Here is an 8,723-nt window from a genome sequence, read left to right on the forward strand (position 1 = left end):
AGGAAAAGCACATACACAGCTCGGTGTTTAAAATACCAGAATTCTACGTTTTATGGGTGAACTGAGATGCACTTATATTGTTGTGAAAGTGATTAAACAGAATTGAGCAACAATGACAGGTGTGCGAGGTGGCCGACAGCCCTATTGGCACATTTTTCTCCACACCATTTGGTGCATTGTGTCGGTCGGATCGCGGCGACAGGCCGACTTCCATCTGCACCGAGATGGAAGTCGGCAGGCGGCAGGCGGCAGGCGACTGGCGGCTCGGTGGAAGCCGCCGCACTCGTCGCGGAAATGCACTTACTTAGGCTGCTTCCTTCGCTTGATTTTAATGTAATATTCTTAGTCGCGCTTTTGAAATAATGTTTTCGAACGCTCCCAGTGGCGCCGACTTTAATTATGCCTTGAAACCGGCGCGTTTAATGTGTTCTCCGCTTAACGTTCTCTGCATAATCTTTGTGGAGAAAAGTTTCGTAACGCTGATGTCTTTGTACTTTATTGGGGCACTTATAGTTTTTATTACTTCATTATCTAGTTACGCGTGTGATTTACATAGTTTGCGACAAGTTTATAATGACAGACATCAATGAGAGATCGCTCTGATAGAAACACATTAAAAAACGTTATTTATATGGATCGTCTAACTCAAAGCTACGGCAATTTAATTAATGTTTCTGAAAACTGAGATCTAGACCGCATAATGATAACTAAATAAAAATATCGACTAAATCAAGACATTATTCGTCCCAGTACAAAATATCAAGTTCAATGTCACATCATTATCAAACACGAAAAGCCGATGGAAAGTAATCGATAAAAAATATAAACATTAATAAATTGTATAACGCGGCGCGTCATTATTCGGGAGCGGCCGCGCCACCAAATGTCCCGGAAAGATAAAAAAAGTAAAAAGAAAGAAAGTCGCCACCTAAATCATCCTGTATCAAGCGGGCTCCAGCGCCTTTGTTCAATGCTCACTATGCGTTATAGTGGCTCCGTACATTCGTATGGAAAATATTCAGATAACTTCGCGAATAAAGGTAACGCGGAGGATGAATAATTCTAGTGACACTCTTTTTAAATGTTACCTTCATAGATAAAGTGTTGGAACTGCCACCGTGGGTGATATAGGCCCGCGCATCATTTATTATCACGGAACGCGAGGGTTTACCCCGTGAGCCATGAGATCGCGATTATAGAACAATACCCTGGATCCATGCCCATTGTTACAGCCGGTGGCCACTGTGGGGATTGTGGCCACTGTGTGTTCGTGTTACAACGCTACTAATTCACCGTTTTTGTCAAAATGTGTAAAATGCGACAGAGTTGTGCCTATGGCCGCTGTAATAATATCATAATTTTCCCTCTCTGCTATTTTTACCCGCCGCGCCGTTAGTTTTTACCTCCACAAGCACCAGCATATATGAACATAATAAATACTCAAGCACAAAGGTCCAGCAAAAAGCACGCCATTTTGGCGAAATGTATTATTTTCGAGACGGCAAAAAACGGCAATTAGCAACGAAACGCCGCTTTAGAACCAGTATGTTTTATTTTTTTTAAGTTTTTCCCCTCGAATCTTCTAATGGCGTCGGCGGATATAAAACTTTCGAGTTTATCGTTTAAAATGCAATATGAGCGGAGTTTGCTTTATTAGCATATAAATAGAAATGTGTTATTGTGGGTTTAGCTCGCGGTAATTCTTCCGAGCGGTGAAAGAATACTAATTCCAGTGCATCGGGCAGGAGATTAGAACGAGCCGGGCTCCACATTAACTGCTGCTATTAAAGCTGGTGATCGTGAACTGAGGTTTCTGTTTTGTGCAAGTAAAGATTATTCACTGTTTTAGTGTTCCTAAGATCTCAGGAGATTAGGGAAAATTGTGGAGAGGCATCACTACCTAAGCATTCTGTTCGAACACAAGTGGTTACCGATAAAATTTCAGACTTTGAATTTAAAGTGAAGTTTTAACGAAATCTTTCGAGTTACTTCGACGAGAATCATTTAAATAAAAATATAATACATACATATTCTTGTTTCAAAGAATGTTTTGTATTAATATTGAACCTAATTGACGTACATTTCTAAGATTATCTGTTGACTAATCAAAGGCCGCTTTCATTTTAGAAAATTATTCGTCACAAAGAGCGTCTATAAAAGTCCCACTGATAATTTGGCTTCATTAAAATCAAGTGTATTACCGAATCCAGCTAAACAATTCGGAGACAATCTCGAATCTCAGAAAGTCAATAAAGCCGCGAATCAGGCCCGTAAAGCGGAGTCATCAAATAATATCATAATCAAATCTACAATGCTCATTGATACCGCGATGTGAAGATACCCGAACGTTATCCGAAAGAGGGAAGAGCTCCAATAAAAGTTATCGAGCAGTTTTATTACACCATCACCGGTTTAACAAGGATGCTGTATCGCTAATGAGAGATAATAGCTGAACGAGATAAAGCTTACCGCTCTACTAGCTCCTCGAGACTCGAGACTCGAGATCATATTGTTTTCCAGATCTGCGCTGCTGTTTGTCCGTCTGTACTTGTACGCTGTTTGTCAGACTATCTCGCTACAAGTTTAATGTCTGTGCTTGCTTTCAAACAAATAACTTTTATTTAACAATAATTTTATTTGATTACGACGCTAATCAACATCTGTCTGTGTCTTTTACATTATATTTGAAAACGAGTCTTTATTAAATGCCATGTCTACATTCATAAATAAACAAAGTAGGCTGAAGTTTTAGGTTTATTACAAAATATGTTTGTGTTCGCTACTCGTATACAGGGTGCATAACTCTTGGCTTGCGTCGTAACATATACAGGGGGTACATTAGCGGCGCAGTAATCCGCGTGCTAAGCCCCACACACGGGAAGACGCGCCCGCCACGCGCCCGCCACGCGGCACGCCCGCTAGTTATTATCTGCGCACTAAATTGGTTGATGCCTTTATTAACCGCGCGAGGAGTAATGTCGGGCTATACGATCTAGCTCGCAGGTGTTACTTATATATTTATTCATCATCTTAGCATGTGGCGTGTTTAACTTGAGGTAAAGTATAACACTACTCATGTGTTGTTGTTAATGACTATCTTTTAGCGAAGAAATTTTAAACGTGGACTTTATTAAAGGAATATTTCCTCGTTCATACATTGAATGATAGCCATTATTCATGCAGCAGATTGTAGATAGACCGCAAACAAAGTTCCTCATATCCATATTTATATTTTTATCGCCGAGTAATTTTTACGGAGCAAAGAAAGTACATTTTTTATTAAGATGATAAAACGAGCATAATTACAACTCTATCTGAGGCCAGTGAATCAAACATTTTACGGGTTATATTTTATGTTTTATCAAAATTTTACGCGAACGAGTAGCAATAAAAGTTTTTTATGTAAAACGAATTTACGAGTTTGCCGGCAGACATTTTAAATGTATATAAGTGGCGCGGCGATCTCGCAGGCGGCAGGCGGAGGCGAGTCGGAGACAACATTTATAAAAGTGTCCCGTCGCACTAACTCCAGATGTATGGCGGATGATGCTCCACTATTTTACAACTTTATTTATACGACAGCCGCAACCGACTTCTATTGGGGAGACAATCATTTGCTCAATGTTTGGCTGTTCACGACATATAGTGTACTTGTAAAAATCGATCGTTTCTTTACGTCGCGTCTTCAGATAGACACGAGATGACGAAGTTGTATGGTAACTGTTTACTCCAATTAACATTTTCCGAAGAACAAAGTGTATAATGGCGCCGCCACACGAGTGAACAGTTGAAATACCCGAGCCGCGACTGCCTTACAAATCTGCGACTGGCTTATAAATTAAATCCACGCCATTATGGGAATGTTCGTTATCCATTAATTAAACGAATATAATACAATTGAATTTCACAGGATTTAAGTCGCATATGTTATCCGAGTAATAGCTATCGGATCCCGAGGAGAACGGTAGCAGGTTGTAATTTATTACCAAGTCGCCAATAAGTTGGTTTAATGTAACGTTTCGTTTTGCACTGCATTTTCTATTAATAAAGGAATTATTGTAGATTGGATTCCTAATCGGGAATGGCTCGTAAATGTTATTAATAGCTGGCCATTGGTTTGGTGCCGGCGCCAATTTCGGATCGTTCTGTGAACTGCCGAGTGACGTGTGTATGCAGTTCGGAACTGTAGTTTCTTTACACTTTATTAGAAGTTGAGTGCAGGGAGAAGTTTGTTAGTACTTTAGTTTTTATTCATTTTTCGTCGCAAATATTGTACAGTGAAACTTGTTAATAAATACTGTCAATAATTTAGTAATGCCACGATCCACGAATTTCCTTTTTAAACTTTAAGCCAATTACTAATTAATAGAACGCATTACGTACGTACATATTGTATTCTCATTAAATGAGATTGTGTAGCAAAAAAGGAACGAAAATAAGTCTGAAAGTAAAGGCAGTCCCTTTTCTAACTTTTTTGTAATCAGCAGGCCGGTAGCTAATGTGATTGCGTCATCGACTCATTACTGTAGAAGCCTTTTTTTTTTTTTTTTTGAGGGTGGAAAATCATCCAATGACTTCTCCCGCCTTGGGCGAGGCGAGAGGGAGTGTCAGACTCTTACTGACTAAAAACCACCCCGTTCCTACTCCTGCCCGTCGAGCCGGAGCCCCGGTAAACCCGCTAGGTAGTCCGCAACTGTAGAAGCCTGGGGAGCAGACTGTACACAGGCACACAGCAAATACCTAGGTATCTGGCTATGTGCTAGGTATTCTACGCTATCATACAATATTCAGGTTAAAAGAATATTTGCAAATATTTCCTTTTAGTTGATTATAAAACTTTCTATTTCGTAACAGGGAGACGAGAGTCGCGCTCAACATTATTTTTAGAACTGGTCCAGAAGTACTGAAATAACTATTTCTGTAAGTCTAGGTCTCTAGGTAAAGTGGTTTGGTAGGTAGGCATAAATTGTTTAACACATAATACATTTTCGACTTTAACATTAAGCAATAAAGTTGGAAATCAATTACAGTCACTTTGTGTAATTGTGTTTGTAAGTACCTCAAATATGATTAGGTTATTAGGTAACAAATTTTGAAAAAGGTCAAGAGATATGAAAGGGGGAGAGCAGGAGTGTTAGTTTAATATTTTTCAGTCAAAGATGAACTACTTTCACGTTTTGTTTTTTTTTAAATAAGTATCTTTGTTTCTGCCTATATTTATATTTTTTTTTTACATGAGAACCCTCTCCTATCATTAACAAACCTAATCAAAAAAAAAAAAAAATGTTATACATGAAAAAAAACAGCTCAGCTGTTATCAAGATTAGTGCTTAGCAACACATTACCTAAGTGATTTATCCTGCTTCCTATTATGATAGGTGGTTTGTTTGTTACACCTTCACGTCAAAACGGCTGAAGGCATCGAGATGAAATTCGGAACAGGGTCAGATTATGGTCTATGTTATGAAACAAATAACATATAAGAAATTTAAAAGAATAACCGAAAAAAGCCCAGTAATATTTTGCCCGACCCGGGAATCGAATCCTTTGCCTGGCAGTCACACTTCCAACCACTCGACAGTCAGGCAGTATGTTGTATTAATTTGTAAATACTTTGATATTGAAATTCTTATTGAAATTACCCTTCAGTTTGGGAGATCAACAGTTGAAAGCATTAATTAATTAATTATTTATTTAACAATACCGTAGCGATGGCGATGGGTTCACTCTCTAAGCAATGTTGTCTTAATATTATTTTGGCTCAGTTAAGTTGTTTTGTCTACTTTTCCGAGTAAATATTTTGATATCTAATTGTTATCAGAGAATTGAATTCCTAATATTCCATTTGTTTCATTTTATTAACTTAATTAGCTAGTAAAATATTTTACTAATGGTCAGAAAATAATATAACTAAACATTCATTTAAAATAATTTAAACAAAACAATAAAATAAAAGAAGAAAAAAGAAAAAAAAATATAAAAACACTTCAAAAAGAGGTTGCATCGGCCGGGAATCGAACCCGGGCCGCCCGCGTGGCAGGCGAGCATTCTACCACTGAACCACCGATGCTGATACATTGTAAGCTAAAATTGTTGACCGCTATCGTCGACGTACGAAGTGAGCGGAGTCCATTGACGCGGTCTATTAATCAATCGTGACGTCATCGGCCCGCCATGTTTTCTTATCGTTCGCATTCCGCGATTGCTTTCGTATTGTGATGTTATGTACCGTATGTTGCTCGTATATTATTATCGCATATAATATAATTGTTAGATTATGCGAATGTAATTAAGGGATTTATTTTTATTAAAGAATTTGTTTTTTTAAATGTATTAAATTCTTTATATAAGTTTGATTCTTTAAAATGTATTAAAAAATAATCACATTCCTATAATATTCTCAATTAACGAATTAATCAATACAATACAACAATGGGAATGTAATGTAATAGTATAACTTATACAAAACTAAACAAATGAATAAAAAAAATGTGATAAATAAATTATTGGTGTTAAATGTTAGTGGTCTTTAATATTTAATAAAAAAAATGTAACTGTGGTTTATTTTTAGATATATGTAATTGAATTCCACAGCTAAATAAAATTGGCCTCAAAACTACTTTAGTACTTCTATTATATCGGAAAGCAAGCGTATAATCAAATCTATCATTCTTGGAAGGGAAAAGGTTTGGTAAAGGCATACCTACTGACATACATACTTTTATATGTAGTAAGTACAGTTTACAGTTATATAGACAACTATGAAAATAACATGTTTTTAAACACTGCCTCCTTCACAACAATTTATCCTTTATCCTATATTTAAAAACCCATCTTTACACATACGCATTCTCAATCACCTTGCCTGTAAACATCAGGCACGGAACTAAACACGTTAGTCCAAGAGCCGACACACAGTGTACATTAAGCAGGTCCTGCTAGTCCAGTGTCCAGTGTCCAGCGCTGCAGGTGTAACCTGTGTGGTGCACATTAATAATTCCCGCGACGTGCAACATGCGACGTGTTGGTAAGGCACTACATTCCGCCGGTGCACTCCTCCTGGGATCCTACACTACATCCAACAAAACTGAGCTGTCCCAAATAAATCCAACGAATTGAAAATTTTATAAAGATTTCGGGGTTTTATATTGTGGATGTGGATATTTGATTGTATTTAAGAGTTGAATTTATTTGTCATAGTGCTAAATATAATATTTATACACGGTGTAACAAAAAGGGGGTATACATATCAAGTGCACGGTTTCTAGACAACATAACAAACGATACGGGAAGGGTTTTTTAAACTCATGTTTTCATGGAACGTAGTTATGAATTTTCCCATTACATAAAATTCCAGAAACCGAACATCAAAATGAGATAGTTACAGGTACTAGGCGATCAGATTTACAGAAGGAATGTTTCGTAATTAGCGAGTAACCCCTGTAGTGTTGTGATACGCTTGTATGATGTTTTAAAAACAAGAACCATGCGACACCAAGTATTTGGTACTAATTCTTTTTCAACGTAACTTTGTGTAGAGATTCTATTCAACATGTATTCTTCAGTGCTTCTTGATGTATATGGGTATTTTGTTACACGCTGTATATAGCTATATTTCTGTAGTTTTTGGCTGTTGTAAAACATTAATTAATTATTATTTCCTGCAACTATAAGACTTATCTTTGTACAAAAATGGGAAATACTAAAACTAAAGAAGGAGACCTTATATTTAGTAGGCACACTTAAGTCTGCAACTAGTCTATTTGTTCTATTTATCGAAAATTTATTATTGATTTAATATTTTATTAATGAGTTGGTACAAAGTGGAATACAACAGCTAGGTGCCCGTGCCGTAACACAGCAATACGATGTCTATGGAATTCTTAGCTAAGCACTACGCCTGGCAGTCAGGGCAGGACAGTCACTTAAATACTAATTATTAATAATATAATATAGAGTTGAGTGAGTGAGTTGATATAAAAAAAAAATAACACGAAATTAATATCAGAATAATTACCAAGTGTGGGAGAACCATGCTTCGGCATGAATGAACCGGCTCGACCGGAGTGATACCACTTTACAGAAAACTGACGAGAAACAACGCTTGCGTTGTGTTGCCCTGAGTTAGTGAGGTTACCGGAGGCCCAATAACCCCCTTCCCAATCCCCGATTCCCCAACAACCCTTAAATTCCTAAACTCCAAAAGACTAGCAACGCAATTGTAACGCCTCTGGTGTTTTGAGTATCCATGGGCGGCGGCGATTGCTTGCCTTTAGGTGATCCGTCTGTTCGTTTACCGTACATAAATAAAAATAAATAAATTTAAAAAATTAAAAAACCCGACTGCATAAAAAACACTTTAAATAAAAACTGAAAAGTAAAAAACAAGCTTAGTCTAAAAGTGTAGATAGCAATGCTATTACCACAAAATTAAATAATTTCATAATCAATACACAAAAAATAATAATCTTATGCGAAACATAATTGAGTGCAACAGTCGGGACCCATATTGAATGATTTTAGTCTAGTTTATTTAATGGGTCCCGACTGTTACACTCAATTATGTTTCGCATAAGATTATTATTTTTTGTGTATTGATTATGAAATTATTTAATTTTGTGGTAATAGCATTGCTATCTACACTTTTAGACTAAGCTTGTTTTTTACTTTTCAGTTTTTATTTAAAGTGTTTTTTATGCAGTCGGGTTTTTTAATTTTTTAAA

General features: G+C 36.9%; 1 non-coding gene across 1 annotated transcript; it reads right to left on the reverse strand.

Annotated features, from left to right (window-relative positions):
* Positions 1–5,999: 5,999 nt before the first annotated feature.
* On the reverse strand, positions 6,000–6,070 carry Trnag-gcc (transfer RNA glycine (anticodon GCC)). Its single transcript has one exon. It is a non-coding gene; the product is annotated as a tRNA-Gly (tRNA).
* Between the last annotated feature and the right edge of the window lie 2,653 nt (positions 6,071–8,723).

Source organism: Spodoptera frugiperda, chromosome 1 (genome assembly GCF_023101765.2).
Source record: "Spodoptera frugiperda isolate SF20-4 chromosome 1, AGI-APGP_CSIRO_Sfru_2.0, whole genome shotgun sequence".
Classification (NCBI taxonomy): Eukaryota; Metazoa; Arthropoda; class Insecta; order Lepidoptera; family Noctuidae; genus Spodoptera; species Spodoptera frugiperda.